At 43.3% G+C, this 16,967-nt stretch overlaps 1 long non-coding RNA gene across 2 annotated transcripts in view; it reads left to right on the top strand.

The window, feature by feature from the left end:
* Nucleotides 1-8,753, top strand: part of LOC137621428 (uncharacterized) — a 337,042-nt gene extending 328,289 nt beyond the window's left edge. For both annotated transcript variants that reach the window (XR_011040226.1, XR_011040225.1), the window contains one exon: nucleotides 8,606-8,753. This is a non-coding gene — a long non-coding RNA (uncharacterized lncRNA). The remainder of the gene's footprint in view (nucleotides 1-8,605) is intronic.
* The last annotated feature ends 8,214 nt before the right edge of the window (nucleotides 8,754-16,967 follow it).

Below are 16,967 nucleotides of genomic sequence, written 5' to 3'. Positions count from 1 at the left end.
TCTAGATCCTGAGTTTTTACCTTTTCAGGTTAATAGTCTTTTGAGATTTATTCTATGATCATGATCTGTTGCTTTTGTGTACTGTGAGAGCTCAGAGATGCTAACTCGAGCAAACTTGAGCCACCAGACCAAACCTGGAGCACTTATCCGTTAGTACAGTAACAGAAATTTACAAAGAACTCCATATCTTCTTAGTTACGGGAGGTCATTGACTGTACCCTTTTACCTCCCTCTCCAGCGAAGGCAATCAAATCAGGTGTGTTGGTGGTTCACGGGCATTGAAAAATTATTTGTTATGCAGGTTCTTCAGGCAGGGGTATGGAAATGTAAAACTACATTTACTGTACTGCTCGTTACTTGTGGAATGTTATCCAAAGATATCTTGACATATTCACTCTATGCTCCAGAGTGGCTTGTCCTATTTCATTTCAATCTTCCCCTCTTTTAGGGTACAGCATCAATAGTCTGACCAGCTGGAACTAGGTCTTGGTGCAGGTAAGGGCCACTGAGTGTTTCTGTTCTATATTAGAGTATAATGTCTTTTCCCTACAGTCCCCCACAAGGGGGAGCTTGACGTAGACTTGACAAGCCTGTGTATCATAATTGCACATTTTGTGAGGACATACATAAATCCATTATGAACTTACTCACATTGTATGATGCAAAGAGTTTCAGCTCGAGAAGAACCTTTAATGTCAGGGCTTTGTACCTCAGAGTTTTGCTGAACCTCTGGTGCACGAGATGTTAAGACACCTAACTCTTCCTAGTTTATCAATGCAAAAGTTTGAAGGGTCCGGGATAAGTTTTCCGCCAGTTAGCCTACACTGGGATATCCTCCCACCTAAGAATGAGTTTGTAAGGGAATATATCACAAATTTGGAGGTAATTTGTATTTTTCCCCTAACTATAGACACCCAAGTCACTTACTCTGAGTAGCCTGCCAGCACCAACCCCTGAGTAAGTTCAGGCTATTATCAGAGTGAGTTGTCTTTGAGCAAGCAATCAGGAAGGCATGCGCCTCCCAGTTACATTGCCGGAAACTACCGGCCAGTTGTGTACGCCTCTAAATCTTTTAACTGCACGGTATTTCATCTTGCACTATTTTCATTCCCCTATATAAGGGGCTCTGGTTTGTATAGTTAGAGAAAAATACAAATAACCTCCAAATTTGTGATTTTAATCTGCTGTCAATCTTAAACTTTGCCTTCCTCCGAATTTTTGTCATGGTTGATAAATCTATTGGATGATTCCTATTCAGGTTTAATAATCAGAACTCTGTGGCCTTATTAAACTAATTCAAAATGTAAAGTACATTACATGAATATTTTACATCATACATTATTTCAGAGTATGTATCTAGATGTTTCTTACATTATTCTGGACCTGGTACTTCACAAACTTTGGTATATAAGTAGTGCGAGAAAATAAGAAAGAACTTATTGAAGATACTGTATGGAATGATAAACAGGTAATGTCTTGGAGTGACATTTATATCATGACTTAGCAAGCTAGTGTACTTTTTCATTACCATGAATGTTAACTTGGGTGGCAACCCAGCAAAATAAAACTGCGTCTTTTGTACTGGTGCAAATGCTGTCTCTAAGATTATGAAGATTATTGGATAGTTAGTACAATTCTTAAAATTTAAAATCACGTGTTAAATCATACTGATGGTTGGTCAGTATGGAAAGGTAGGGACTGGGAACACAAGGAAGTTGGAATCAATAAATTTTCAGTTCTAAAATACAGCCAAGATTCCTTTGCAACTTACTCATGAGGTTGATGCTATATTAGGCATCAGGTACGCGTCTAACTGGAGCTATCAATGAAAAAATTATGCTCGATGACCATTTCATTAAATCAAGAACCAGTAAAATCTATGCACATTTTGGTACTGTATTGACTTCTGAACAACTGTAATAAGGAGTTGGAAATATTGAATACTAGAAGCATGTATGGTTTTTGTCAATAATAGAAAAATTTGTGTTCCTAGAAGTACAAGACCATGTAAAACAATGGCACACGATAATGATGCTTTCTGAAGTGTCTTTGTATCTAAACATCACTTCAGCAAAGCCCTTCGAATTGCAAATCTTTGTAACCTTGCCCAGTACGCTATGGGAGAAGGGATGGAAATGCCATACTAGGCATAGATTATATAGCTCCAGATGCAAATTGACCTCTGCCCTGTTGTACAAATACAAAATTTATTTAGTTTAGCAGGAAAGCACGTGAATTTTAGTGTGTCTGTACAAGTGGCCATTCTTTATGTACTGTGCCTGAGAGACTATAAACACTTTTACACTGTTTTAAGACCTATTTGAATCTTGTGATGGTAGAGTACTTCAAACCATGAACAATTGTTAGATTTTACAGTTAACTTAATTGGTCTCAATGTTATGTTTTTAATGTTTTTAAATTTTGTTCTTGTTTTGCAGGTGCAGGTTTAGATTGAAATGTAATTGATCAGGAGTAAACAGCAACAACAAAGTTGAGCTTTTGAATTCGCCGAAAAACAATGAAAAAATGTCAAAAAACAACAACTACAAATCCTACTGTTGTCATATTGAACACACTAAGTTTGTGTAAACAAGGTAATGAAGAGGAGTATGGTTAGAATTGAGATCAAAATTCCTAATAAGATTATTAAGTCGGAAAGTATCTATCCAGCATTAGCTAGTGTACTAGAAGAGGGAAAAGCTCCAATTTTTGTAACTGTTTTGGATATAATCTAAAGTAACGTTGTGGTTGAGTGAATATGTAGAATATTTGTTCCGTAACTGAAATACAAACCACGCTATTTAATAGGGGTATTACTTTCGGCGTAGCTGAAATGACGAGCCATTCAAACTTAACGAGGGTTTACTGCCCCCACCGCTAGTTAGTGGGGATAGGGGAGGGTAGCTTGCTAACCCCCACCGCCCTCACCCACCTGTGCTTAACTCGCTTTGCTCTCAGCTCGGATGGTAGTCGGACATATCCGCTGTCATCCTCGCCGCTCATTGGCAGCCATTAATGCTTTTTTGCTTTTTCTTTTTGACAGTTGTGTGTGAAGTTGGCCTCTGCTATTATGCGCACCTGCCCTGGATTACCCGACCGCCCCTTTGGAACATTCATGTCGGCGGTCGAGACACACTCTCACCCTTTGCCCTTACTGTACAGGTCAACGGTGTGATAGCGGTAATAAGTGTAGTGAGTGCAGGGAGTGGTCTACCTCCCAGTGGGAGATGTTTTCGCGGCGACGGAAGTAGTAGTCCAGACGGGATATTTCTCCTTCGAAGGTTTCTTTGAAAGGAGAAAAACCCAAGGCTGCTTCTTCCATTGCTCAAACCTCCTCCGAAGCTCCCACTTGGTCGGTCTCTTTCGAGAGACCGTCGAGTGGTAGCGTAGACCGTTGTACTGTTTTCCAAGCTCGGGGTTCGAGAGATGGCGTTGCTTATCCTAGCGAAGCAACTCCACCTCTCCTCCCGGGGGAGGATGTATCAATAATCCATCTCTTTCAGCTTTGGTCTTCCTTGGGGCTCGAGAGTTCGCCCTCCAAGGAAGTCTTACTTGACTACAGTACATCCGATTGGGTGCCGCTGTCAAGCAATCGCCGCCTCCGTCAGAGGTTGATCCTCTGTCGATTGTCGACGTTGTGGTGTCAGAGGTATCCAATGCGGTATCTCCCATTACCTCTGCCTCGTCAAACCCTACAGTAGTTGACGGCTTAGTTTCTCCCGTTCCTTTTCAACCAACGAGGGAGAAACTAAGTCCAACAGTCTCTCCAGCTAGTGTTTCTCTCCCTCTGGGGAATTCACTTACAGAGACTCCTCTTCGGAGGACTGCAGAAGGTCAGCTTTCTGATCCAACGGCCCCCAGAAGGCGTATTCGTCGCAAGGCTCACCTTCCTCTTCCCCAGAGAGGCCTTCCTTCACCTGCCGTGAGGAGGCGCCTCTTTGGTTCTACATCTTCGGTGCAGTCCTCCGCAGAGGAGCCTCATCATCGATCACCGACTGTTCCTCTTTGGTCCTGAACCTCTCTGCGGATCGTTCGCGATCCCCTTCGGTGGAAGGTCGTCCTTTCAAAGGACACGTCGACCTTCCACCCGACAGACCTGCCGTCGCCGTTCCTGGATGCGGATGCGCGCTACGCGCCCACGAAACCTGACCTCCACGCTCGTCAAGCATCATCCTGTAACCCTAATACAGGGCATCAAGGGCGTATGCGCCAAAGCGCGCATACTTCCCTCGCGCTATGCTGAGCATACGCGCCCACGTTTTCCTACGCGCCAGGCTTTGCCTGAGCAAGCGCGCCCACGCCCAGCTGCGCGCCAACCCTCACCTGCGCGTCAGCGCTCCTCTGCGCGCCAGCAACCTCCAGTCCGCCCGCGCGCCAGCGTCCACGCCCAGCAGTCATCTCTCATGCGCGCCCACGATCTTCTGATCGGGGCGCTGTGGGGAAGTCTATCTTGACTTCTCCCACTCGCCTACGCGCCAGCTTTCTCCATCGCGGCGACGCGCAGTCTCCTGCACGCATCCATGAGGATAAGCGCGCGCCCTCGCCCATCCTCTCCTGCAGTTGCTCGCCCACGAGCAGCACAGGCTTCTACCGCGCGCCAAGGGTATCTCTCCTGCGCGCGCTGGACCTACGGCTTCTTCAGGGGCGCGCATTCAACGCCCTGATCCTGCATGCCCGCGCGCGAATATTCTCCTGCGCGCTCCTCCTCAGGGTGAGCCCTTACCCTTTCAGATGTCTTCCACCCCCCCCCCATTGGGGTTGACTGGCTCCCCTTCAGTGGATCGACTCCAGAAGACCATCTCAGCTGGACAGTAGCAGCAGTCTCCTCCAGCTCTGCCTTCAGAGAACATCGGGTTTTCTTTCTGTGTGCCTCCTACTCCAAGGGCCTTCTCTGGTGGATGGCACCCACTCTTGAAGGCTCCCAGGGTATCTTCCCATCAGAAACACCCTTTGTCTTCTCATCAAGAGTTGGAGGATTCAAGACCAACAGAGTGAATGTGTGACACTTGCTATTTTTGAAGGGCTTCCCTTTCAGGGCTTAGCTCCTTTGAGTACACTCATAGAGTTGCTAGCCAACCTCTGTCAGATCCTCCCTCTCCCCGGGTGATCGTAGACTTGCCTTCCATAGGCGGTCTACTTACTCTCTAGATTCCCTAGAGTCTCCTTTTCTTGATGCTCCTCCACTTCACATGTTACGCCAAGAACCTCCTCCTACTCCGACTTCAGATCTCAACCTCTAATAGGGCCTCCTACAGACGAAGGAATCCTGAGCGTGTGTCCTCCTCTAGCGCCTTACCCCAGCCAGATGTGCCTCACCCCAGTGATCCTCAGCTAGACGTGACTCACCCCAGCGATCCTCAACCAGAAACGCCTCACCCCAGCGATCCTCAACCAGAAACGCCTCACCCCAGCGATCCTCAACCAGACGTGCCTCACCCCAGCGATCCTCAACCAGACGCGCCTCACCCATATGTGCCAGCCTTGCCCTCCCTTTTTACGATCAAACATCGACAACATGTTGGTCTCCTAAGTATGATTTATCTACATGCACAGCTGAAAGGCATAATTCTTAAGCATGCAGAGGCCTGGAACACTTTGAACATACTGCATCGTGAGTTTATCTCTATGCTCGCTCTCCTACTAAATGCGCATCGCCCAGTAGGGGTCCTTCTAAGCGCTCTTCTGTCAATCTTTTGTCTTGCAATAGACGTGTGTTATGTAGACGGACTTATGAATGTCGTGCCTCTCGTCCTCGCTTCCTTAGGATGCAATCCACTCAGACATGCTTCTGGTGACCTGTTCGACGATATTTCCCCTGGCCATGCTTCTTTCAGATGAACCATAGCAAGGAGGATAACCCCCATTGTCTTTTGGCTCAGCCGTGATGAATGAATCCCAGATTTATTGATCTTTCAATTGTCCCCATCAACTTGGACATAGGAGGTGCAACAGGCCATAGGGGACAGCAGGAGACTGAGACACATGGGCTATTTGTCCCCAAGGAAATTACCAGAGCAGATAATTTCCCCTTATAACCTATTGAAATTGTTCAGCAGTTAAGGACAGAGGACCTAAGGGCTGTGACGTCACAAGTTGAGAAGTAATGTGCACCTGCTTTACTGCGATTGTATGACAGACTCTGATCTTGTCATCAAAGGAATACAGAAGTAAGCCTAAGAGTTCTTCCAGATCCTGCGATTTTACCTTTTCAAGTTGATATTCTTCTGAGATTTATCCGATGATCCTGATCTGTTGCATTTGTGTCCTGTGAGAGCTCTTGAGTCACTATCTCAAGCAAACTTGAGCCACAAGGCCAAACTTGCAGCACTTATCTGTGAGTGCAGTAACAGAATGTTACAAAGAACACCATTTCTTTTTGGTAATGGGAGGTCATTGACTGTACCCTTTCACCTCCCTCTCCAGCTTTCCAGGGAAGGCAATCGAATCACGAGTGTTGGTGGTTCACTGTCATTTATAAGTTATATGTTACGCAGGTTCTTCAGGCAGGGGTATGGAAATGTTAAACTACATTTACTGTACTGCTCATTACCTGCAGAATGTTATCCAAAGGTACCTTGACATATTCACTCTATGCTCCAGATTGGCTTGTCCTATTTCATTTCAATCTTCCCCTCTCTTAGGGTACAGCATCAATAGCCTAGCCTGCTGGAACTATGTCTTGGTGCAGGTAAGGCCCACTGAGTGTGTTTCCGTTCTATACTCAGATATACTGTAGTGTGTTTTCCCTACAGTCCTTTACAAGGGGAGCGTGACGTAGACTGGCAAACCTATGTATCATATTTACGCTTTGACATACATAAATCCATTATGAACTTACTCACATTTTATGATGCAAAGAGTTTCAGCTCGAGAAGAACCTTTAATGTCCAGGCTGTGTACCTCAGAGTTTTGCTGAACCTCTGGTGCACGAGGTGTTAAGACACCTAACTCTTCATAGTTTATCAATGCAAAAGTTTGAAGGGTCCGGGATAAGTTTTCCGCCAGTTAGCCTACACCAGGATATCCTCCCACCTAACAATGAATATGCAAGGGAATATATCACAAATTTCAAGGTAATTTTTTCCCCCTAACTATACACACCCAAGTCACTCACTCTGAGTAGCCTGCCAACACCAACCTCCGAGGAAGTTCTGGCTATTATCAGAGTTAGTTGTCTTTGAGCAACCAATCAGGGAGGAAGGTGCCTCCCAGCTACTGGGGCGGCAACTACCGGCCAGATGTTTACACCTTTAAATCTTCTAACTGCACGGTATTTCATCTTGCACTATTTTCATTCCCCTATGTAAGGGACTCTGGTTTGTATAGTTAGAAAAATACAAATAATCTCCAAATTTGTGATTTTATTAAACTTTGCCTTCCTCCGAATTTTTGTCATGGTTGATAAATCTATAGGATGATTCCTATTCAGGTTTTATAATCAGAACTCTGTGGCCTTATTAAACTAATTCAAAATGTAAAGTACATTACATGAATATTTTACTTCATATATTAATTCAGAGTATGTATCTAGATATTTCTTACATTATTCTGGACCTGGTACTTCATAAACTTTGGTATATAAATAGTGCGAGAAAATAAGAAAGAACTTATTGAAGATACTGTATGGAATGATATATAGTAATGTCTTTGAATGACTTTTATATCATGACTTAGCAAACTAGTTTACTTTTTCATTACCATGAATGTTAACTTGGGTGGCAACCCAGCAAAATAAAACTGCTTCTTTTGCACTGGTGTAAATGCTGTCTCTAAGATTATGAAAATTATTGGATAGTTAGTACAATTCTTGAAACTTAAAATCACTTGTTAAATCATACTGAGGTTGGTCAGTATGGAAAGGTAGGGACTGTGAACACAAGGAAGTTGGATTCGAGAAATTTTCAGTTCTAAAATACAGCCAAGATTCCTTTGCAACTTACTCATGATGTTGATGCTATATTAGGCATCAGGTACACGTCCAGCTGAAGCTATCAATGAAAAAATTATGCTCGATGTCCGTTTCTTTTAGTCATCAGCAAGTAAAATTTATCCACATATTGATACTCTATTGACTTCCGAGCAACTGTAATAGGGAGTTGAAAATATTCAATACTAGAAGCATGGATGGTTTCTGTCAATATTAGAAAAATTTGTGTTCCTAGAAGTACAAGACTATGTAAAACAATGGCAAACAATAAAAATGCTTTCTGAAGTGTTTTTGTATCTAAACATAACTTCAGCAAAGGCCTTGGAATTGCAAATCTCTCTAACCTTGACTAGTACACTAGGGGAGAAGGGATGGAAATGCCATACTAGGCATAGATTATATAGCTCCAGATGCAAATTGACCTCTGCCCTGTTGTACAAATACAAAATTTATTTAGTTTAGCAGGAAAGCATGTGAATTTTAGTGTGTCTGTACAAGTGGCCATTCTTTATGCACTGTATATAAGAGACTATAAACACTTTTACTCTGTTTTAAGACCTATTTGAATCTTGTGATGGTAGAGTACTTCAAACTGAACAATTGTTAGATTTTACTATTATCTTAATCGGTCTCAAGGTTATGTTTTTAATTTTTTAAAATTTTGTTCTTGTTTTGTAGGTGCAGGTTGAGCTTGAAATGTAATTGATCAGGAGTAAACAGCAACAACAAAAATGAGCTTTTGAATTCGCCGAAAAACAATGAAAAAATGTCAAAAAACAACAACTACAAATCCTACTGTTGTCATATTGAACACTTTTAAGTTTGTGAAAACAAGGTAATGAAGAGGAGTATGGTTAGAATTGAGATCAAAATTCCTAATAAGATTATTAAGTCGGAAAGTATCTATCCAGCATTACCTAGTGTACTAGAAGAGGGAAAAGCTCCAATTTTGTAACTGTTTTGGATATCATCTAAAGTAACGTTGTAGTTGAGTGAATATGTAGAATATATTTCATGTTTTGAAGTACAGTAATGAGAACTTTCAAGAAGCTAATAGACTCATTTTGCAAATATTGATAGTTTATCATCATCTTTGCCTTCTTGACATCAGTTTGTTCAAAGGTGGAATAATTCGACTTGCCCATTGTTAATAACTCAATAGCTCTTTTCTTTCCTCTGTGTCAATGTTTTTGTTTGTGAAGTTAATTTATTTATCTTTTCTCAGAGAATTACAGGAAAGTGTCAGTACAAGTGGACATACATTTTATCTACTTATTGTGAGGAACATTTAAATTCATTTACATTTTTACAAGACATAAATGTACCTTGACATAATATAAATAATAGGTAATAAAAGAATTAATATTATAATTTTAAGTTGTCAAATTGAAGGCTATGGTTTTTGACTTTGTACACTTTTGCAGGTCAAGTCAATATTGGTGTAAGAGATGGAGATCAAAATACTATTACTGCTGTCATCAGATTTAATGAGCACAAAATGGTTGTGTGAATGATGTTGAACATTTGAAGCCGAATAAGGTAAAGTAAAGTGTACTGTAAAGGTAGAATTTAGATTGCAAAATGATTTAATGTAAGTACATTACCAGCGTACTTCTGTTATCACAAGGTGTTAGGATATGCATTACTGTACTCATTTCCAAACCACAGCCAAGGTTTATTCTTTGACAAATTGCACACAGTCTCCCCTTACCATTTTAAAGGTTTAAAGGCCGCTCATGAATGGCAAAGGGTAGTAACAATACTCTAGCTAAGAGACTGTCCCTATACAGTATACATATGAAAGGTGCCCAAGTCCCTTCTTCACCCAAGCTAGGACTAAGGAGGGCCAGGCAATGGCTGTTAATGACTCAGCAGATAGACCTGCTCACAAGGATGATGAGGTTGCAGACACTACAAGAAACTATCAAGCTTGAGCAGGAATCGAACCCCAGTGTGGCAGATCGCCAGGGAGGGACGATTCCATTAGGCTATCAGGTTTAATATTTGTCTATACTGTTGTATATGATTTTTCTTGGGATGGAGTTTACCTAGTTATACTATATGTGGAAATAGGGCATCTAACGGTATCGTTAGGGTGGGCAGCGCATACCCAATGTTTTCTATAATCAAAGGTATCTCCTGACTAATACCCTTGATTTTAAAATGTTAAGGTCTGATTGCAGACAAATACTATACACAAGTTTGTGGTCTATTGGAATATTTCTATTCCATTCTAATGATGGCCATATATCAAGTGTTTGATTTTTTTAACAAATAGTAGTAGTTTGCCTTTGAAGGGTCCCAATCCCCTACTATTTCTCCTTTGTACTTGTGATTTCCCTTTCATACTTTTGCTCTCTCTCATAATTTTCCATCACCTTGAAGTTTAAGGCTTGGAGGTCAGGTCAGCTGCTAGAAAGGTCAAACAGATTTGCTGTAATTGACAACACTCGTTTTAAGGAGAATAGTTATTTATATATTCTACTTAGAATGAAGGAATGAAATGCTGCTATTCTAATACCATAATTCTTTACTTGGAATGAAATACTACCTATGAAATATCATAAATCTTTGTCCTGGAATCAGTCCCATAAGAAAATAATTATTTGGAATGTTGAGAGAGAAATAAGAGGAAAGATTAGTTAATTGTAATCATCAAGGAATACAAGAACTTAGGGAATAAAAGCTCAAGAAACATTTAGTAATGTATTAGAATTGAGTTTTTGAAAAAATATATAGGTAACCTGCTAAGCATAGTTAATCAATGGAGATAAAAGTGACTGCTAGAATTAATAAAAAGGTTTTATATGCCAGAGCTTAAAGTTTATATTAAGTATAAAAGATTTAATGAAAAATTACTTTTAATATGACTTTGGCAAATGGCCGAGTGAATTTTCTATCCTTAACTAATTTGTCCTGAAATCAGTTTCTCCTTGGATTAGGCCCATAGAATAGAATAATAAACCAATTAGTATTCTAGTACAATATACAGTAATTATGTGGTGAACTCATTTTTACATGAGACTTCAATCATGGCACTTGACTAAGAGGAAGCACATACAAATGAGAAGAGTACAGAAATAATTTTTAATTTTAACCTAGCTAGATATCTAGCATGCTATTTTTTGTCCATCTGTGACCACTTTCACCAGTATTGGCCCGGCAAAGATGTATATATAAATTATGCCCTCATTTTAGCATTTAGATTACCAAAAGCACAGCGCCTGTGCGTAATACATTACTTGAAGTACAATTTTATATTTTTGTGAGAGCAATTTGATTTTGTTTCTCAGATTACAGGAAAAAGAAGTGAGGTAGCTTACAATAATCTTAAAGATAGGACACATGAAGTACTGTAGTTGGTGAACTTTTGTTTAGAGAAGAGATTATTAAATGCAAATAAATCCCTCTGACATGATGCAGCAATCACTCATTCATCAGCACTTCAAATACCCATTTAATCACCTCGCCTGCAATTTTTAGAGCTACACATTACCTGTATGTAAATGTCAATGCCTTAAATGAGAAAAGTATTAATGAAACAATGCAAATATTGAACACTTCCAAATAGGAGGGGGAAACCACTCCTAGACCATGCAATCTAACTGCACTGTACTTGTGCCAATGATTGGTTCAGTGAGAAGGTAGTTTTCAATATTTAACTTAGCCGGTGATTATAATAGCTGCAACTCTGTTGCTCGACAGAAAACTCTAAGGTAAAATTCGCCAGCGATCGCTACACAGGTTGCGGGTGTGCCCAACAGCGCCATCTGTCGTCCAGATACCCAGTACTCAATGTAAACAAAGAACTCAATTTTCTCTCTGTCGTGCTACCGACAAGACGTGCTTATTCGCTGTTGCTAAACTGGATTTGTTTTCACAACTAATTGGTAAAGTACACTATTCTAGTTTTGAGCTTTCGCTGTGCAGGCTTTCTCTTCGCAATTCCTTGAACTCTTTTTGATTACGGATTCTTTGTTGATGACTTTTTGATAGTTTTTGAATTCCCCTTTGACCAATTCAAAATGGCTGACCCTTCACAAGTCCCAAAATTTAGGAAGTGCAATGCTAGGGACTGTTCAAGGCGTCTTCCGAAGGCCTCTATCGACCCTCACACTGTTTGTTCCAATTGTCGGGATAAAACCTGTCAATTGGAAGATCGATGTGAGGAGTGCGTTGGGCTTTCGGAATTCGATTTTATCGAATTCCAAAAGTATACACGTAGGCTAGAGAGAGATAGAGTTAGGAGAAGTTCCTCTCGTTCTATTGACATTTCCTCTCCTCATGCCCCACAACCTATTCCTTCCCCTGTAGTGGTTGCTCCTAATCCCCCTTCTGGCACTCAGGAACCTTCGATGGCTGATATGATGCGTGCCATCCAAGCTCTGGGTGAGAGAGTTGAGTCCCTGGCAAGTGACCGTAATCAGCTCATGGTGGATGTGAAGGAGCTGAAGTGTAAAAGTGCAGTGGGAAGTGTTAAAGTGAGTGATAGTGTTGTGGATAGTGTTGCGCTTGAGGGTTCGTCTGTTCGTGCCTGTCGTCCTCCTAGTCCGGGACCTCTTGCAAGCTCCCAAGTCCAGGGGAGAAGCAATGTCGTACGACAAATGGGTTCGAGAGGCTTTAATCAGCGAACAGACGTTCCCTCCGTGGTATCGGGCGTATCTACCCAAGATCGCCCCTGCCCAACAAAGACGAGAGAGCCCATTTATACCTCGTCTTCGGAAGGTGTTTCTCACAAGAAACCATGGACCAAGGTCTCACGACCGTTAAAGCGCAAGTCGGTCCCTTCCGCGCAAGTCCAACGGCCCAGCTGTAGCCACTGGGTCAGTTCGGACTCGCTGCAGTCATCCGATGACTGCTCACCTCCTAAGAGAGGCAAAGCGGTACCGCTTCAGACAGTTACACCGTCTGTCACCGCACCTGCTCCTGTAGACCCTAAGTGGTCTTTACTGCAAGACATGCAGTCTCAACTAACGTCGCTTATGCAGGACTTTCGTGCGGAGAAGGTTGCTGCCGCACCAGCTAGTGCAGCTCCTTGCCTACAACCACCCACACGCTCGGTTGTGCGTCCTGGGGACGCTGAGGTAACCTTCTCACGCACTCCAGTTGAGAGAGTTCCGCCACCCATGCGTTCCAGTGTGATCTGCCAGCCGCATGTTGACGTTCAGCGACGCACGGAGGTATCCGTTGACGTTCGTGAGGTTCAACAACCGTCAGAGTTGTTTTGTTTTGACGCGGTGCGTCAACCTCCGCAACCCAGTGTGGTTGCCACTGCTCACCCACATCAGTCTAGACAGTCTGGAGTAGACGCTGTGCGTTCCCGCGCTGCTATGGTTGTTGCCAGCTCACAGACTGGGCAACAGTTCCATGACGTTGCGTCCGGCTCAGTCACGCATGCACCCGTGCGACCGGACTCAGCTAACCAGCCGTTACCCACTCCGTTGCCGCTTCCTCCTCAATACTCGGATGAGGGACTTTCTGATGATGATGGTGCTGCACACGTAGATGAACCGCATTCAGAACTGGACGAGCCTAAGTCTACGCAACCCTCTTTGGACTTTAGGAAAGTTTTGGCCCGGTTCAAAGAGATGTTTCTGGACCAGTTTGTGTCTGTGGCTCCGCGCTCTCCTCCGTCAGAGTTTGTGTTAGGCATGCCGTCAACCACTCCTGCCTTTACTAAAAGAGAGGAAGACAAGAGACGAGCATTGAAACAGGAAGTGTCTCTCTTACTAGAGAAGGGAGCGGTAGTCAAAGTCCTGGACCATCAAACCCCGGGATTCTACAACCGTCTCTTCTTGGTTTCAAAGAAGACAGGAGGGTGGAGGCCGGTGCTAGACGTCAGTGCGCTGAATGTCTTTGTCACAAAGCAGACGTTCTCCATGGAGACCACAAAGTCGGTTCTAGCAGCGGTCAGAAGGGAAGACTGGATGGTCTCGTTAGACCTAAGGGACGCCTACTTCCACGTCCCCATCCACCCGGACTCCCAACCTTTTCTGAGATTCGTTTTCGAAAAGGTTGTCTACCAATTTCAAGCCCTGTGCTTTGGCCTAAGCACAGCTCCTCTTGTGTTTACGAGGCTGATGAGGAATGTAGCCAAATTCCTTCATTTAGCGGACATCCGAGCCTCCCTCTATTTGGACGACTGGCTTCTCAGAGCTTCTTCCAGTCGTCGCTGTCTGAAGGATCTAAAGTGGACTCTAGATCTGACCAAGGAATTGGGTCTCCTTGTCAATATGGAAAAGTCACAAGTGGTCCCATCCCAAACTATTGTATATTTAGGGATGGAGATTCACAGTCTAGCTTTTCGGGCTTTTCCGTCGGCCCCCAGAACAAGCCAAGCCCAGTTATGCATCCAGAACATGCTGAAGAAGGAACGATGTTCAGTCAGGAAGTGGATGAGTCTGATAGGGACGCTATCATCCCTGGAACAGTTTGTGTCATTAGGAAGACTACACCTCCGTCCTCTTCAATATCACCTAGCATTTCACTGGAAAAAGGACAAGACGCTAGAAGCGGTCTCGATCCCCATTTCCGAGAAGATGAAGTCTTGCCTGACATGGTGGAAGGACAGTATCAGCCTCAGAGAGGGTCTGCCCCTGGCTGTTCAGACTCCCAACCACGTTCTCTTCTCGGACGCATCGGACGTAGGCTGGGGCGCGACATTAGACGGTCGGGAATGCTCGGGAATATGGAACTCGAGTCAAAGGACAATGCATATCAACTGCAAGGAGCTACTGGCAGTACATCTGGCCTTGAAAAGCTTCAAGTCTCTCCTTCAAGGCAAAGTGGTGGAGGTGAACTCGGACAACACCACGGCTTTGGCGTACACCTCCAAGCAAGGAGGGACCCACTCACTGACGTTGTACGAGATCGCAAGGGACCTCACCTGGTCAAAAGGTCTAAACATTTCGCTAGTAACGAGGTTCATCCAAGGCAACTTGAATGTCATGGCAGATTGTCTCAGTCGGAAGGGACAAATCATTCCAACAGAATGGACCCTCCACAAGGATGTATGCAAGAGACTTTGGGCCACTTGGGGCCAGCCAACCATAGATCTCTTTGCAACCTCGATGACCAAGAGGCTCCCAATATATTGCTCACCAATCCCGGACCCAGCAGCAGTTCATATAGATGCCTTTCTCCTAGATTGGTCACATCTAGACCTATATGCATTCCCTCCGTTCAAGATTGTCAACAAGGTACTGCAGAAGTTCGCCTCTCACGAAGGGACAAGGTTGACGCTAGTTGCTCCCCTCTGGCCCGCGAGAGAATGGTTCACCGAGGTACTTCAATGGCTAGTAGACGTTCCCAGAACTCTTCCTCTAAGGGTGGACCTTCTACGTCAGCCACACGTAAAGAAGGTACACCAAGGCCTCCACGCTCTTCGTCTGACTGCCTTCAGACTATCGAAAGACTCTCGAGAGCTAGAGGCTTTTCGAAGGAGGCAGCCAGAGCGATTGCTAGAGCAAGGAGAACATCCACCCTTAGAGTCTACCAATCGAAGTGGGAAGTCTTCCGAAACTGGTGCAAGTCAGTATCTGTATCCTCGACCAGTACCTCTGTAACTCAAATAGCTGACTTCCTTTTATACCTGAGGAAAGAACGATCTCTTTCAGCTCCCACTATCAAGGGTTACAGAAGCATGTTGGCATCAGTCTTCCGTCACAGAGGCTTAGATCTTTCCAACAATAAAGATCTACAGGACCTCCTTAAGTCTTTTGAGACCACGAAGGAGCGTCGTTTGGTTACACCTGGTTGGAATTTAGACGTGGTACTAAGATTCCTCATGTCAGACAGGTTCGAGCCGCTACAATCAGCCTCCCTAAAAGATCTCACCTTAAAGACTTTTCCTGGTATGCTTAGCCACAGCTAAAAGAGTCAGTGAGATTCATGCCTTCAGCAAGAACATCGGATTTTCATCTGAAACGGCTACATGTTCTCTACAACTTGGTTTTCTAGCCAAAAACGAGCTGCCTTCTCGACCTTGGCCGAAATCGTTCGATATTCCAAGCTTATCGAATATGGTTGGAAATGAACTAGAAAGAGTCTTATGCCCTGTGAGAGCTCTCAAGTTCTATTTAAAACGAACTAAACCTTTACGAGGCCTGTCTGAAGCTTTATGGTGTTCAGTTAAGAAACCATCTTTGCCTATGTCAAAGAATGCTTTATCCTGTTAATACGAAAAGCTCATTCCCATCTGAGTGAGGAAGACCAAGCTTTGCTGAAGGTAAGGACACACGAAGTTAGAGCTGTCGCAACTTCCGTGGCCTTTAAACAAAATAGATCTCTGCGAAGTATAATGGACGCAACCTATTGGAGAAGCAAGTCAGTGTTCGCGTCTTTTTATCTTAAGGATGTCCAGTCTCTTTACGAGGACTGCTACACTCTGGGACCATTCGTAGCAGCGAGTGCAGTAGTGGGTGAGGGCTCAACCACTACAATTCCCTAATTCCATAACCTTTTTAATCTTTCTCTTGAAATGTTTTTATTGTTGTTTTTGGGTTGTCCGGAAGGCTAAGAAGCCTTTCGCATCCTGGTTGATTTGGCGGGTGGTCAAAGTCATTTCTTGAGAAGCGCCTAGATTAGGGGTTTTGATGAGGTCCTGTTGTATGGGTTGCAACCCTTGATACTTCAGATCCTAGGGGTCGATCAGCATCCTAAGAGGATCGCGAGGCTCCGTAAGGAAGACGTACTTAAAAAGGCAGAGTAATTGTTCAAGTCGACTTCCTTACCAGGTACCTATTTATTTTGTTTTTGTTATTTTGATAACTTCTAAAATGAAATAAAAATTCTTAGCTCATAATAATGTAAACATATTTTGCTGGTCTCTACCCACCCCCCTGGGTGTGAATCAGCTATTATAATCACCGGCTAAGTTAAATATTGAAAAATGTTATTTTGATAATAAAATAAATTTTTGAATACAGTATACTTACCCGGTGATTATAAATTAAAGGACCCTCCCTTCCTCCCCAATATTGACGACGTGGAACGAGGAGAAAATTGAGTTCTTTGTTTACATTGAGTACTGGGTATCTGG

This window comes from Palaemon carinicauda, chromosome 28 (genome assembly GCF_036898095.1).
Source record: "Palaemon carinicauda isolate YSFRI2023 chromosome 28, ASM3689809v2, whole genome shotgun sequence".
NCBI classification, from domain to species: Eukaryota; Metazoa; Arthropoda; class Malacostraca; order Decapoda; family Palaemonidae; genus Palaemon; species Palaemon carinicauda.
Note: the sequence above shows the minus strand (reverse complement) of the source record. Positions and strands in the feature narration are given on the sequence as shown.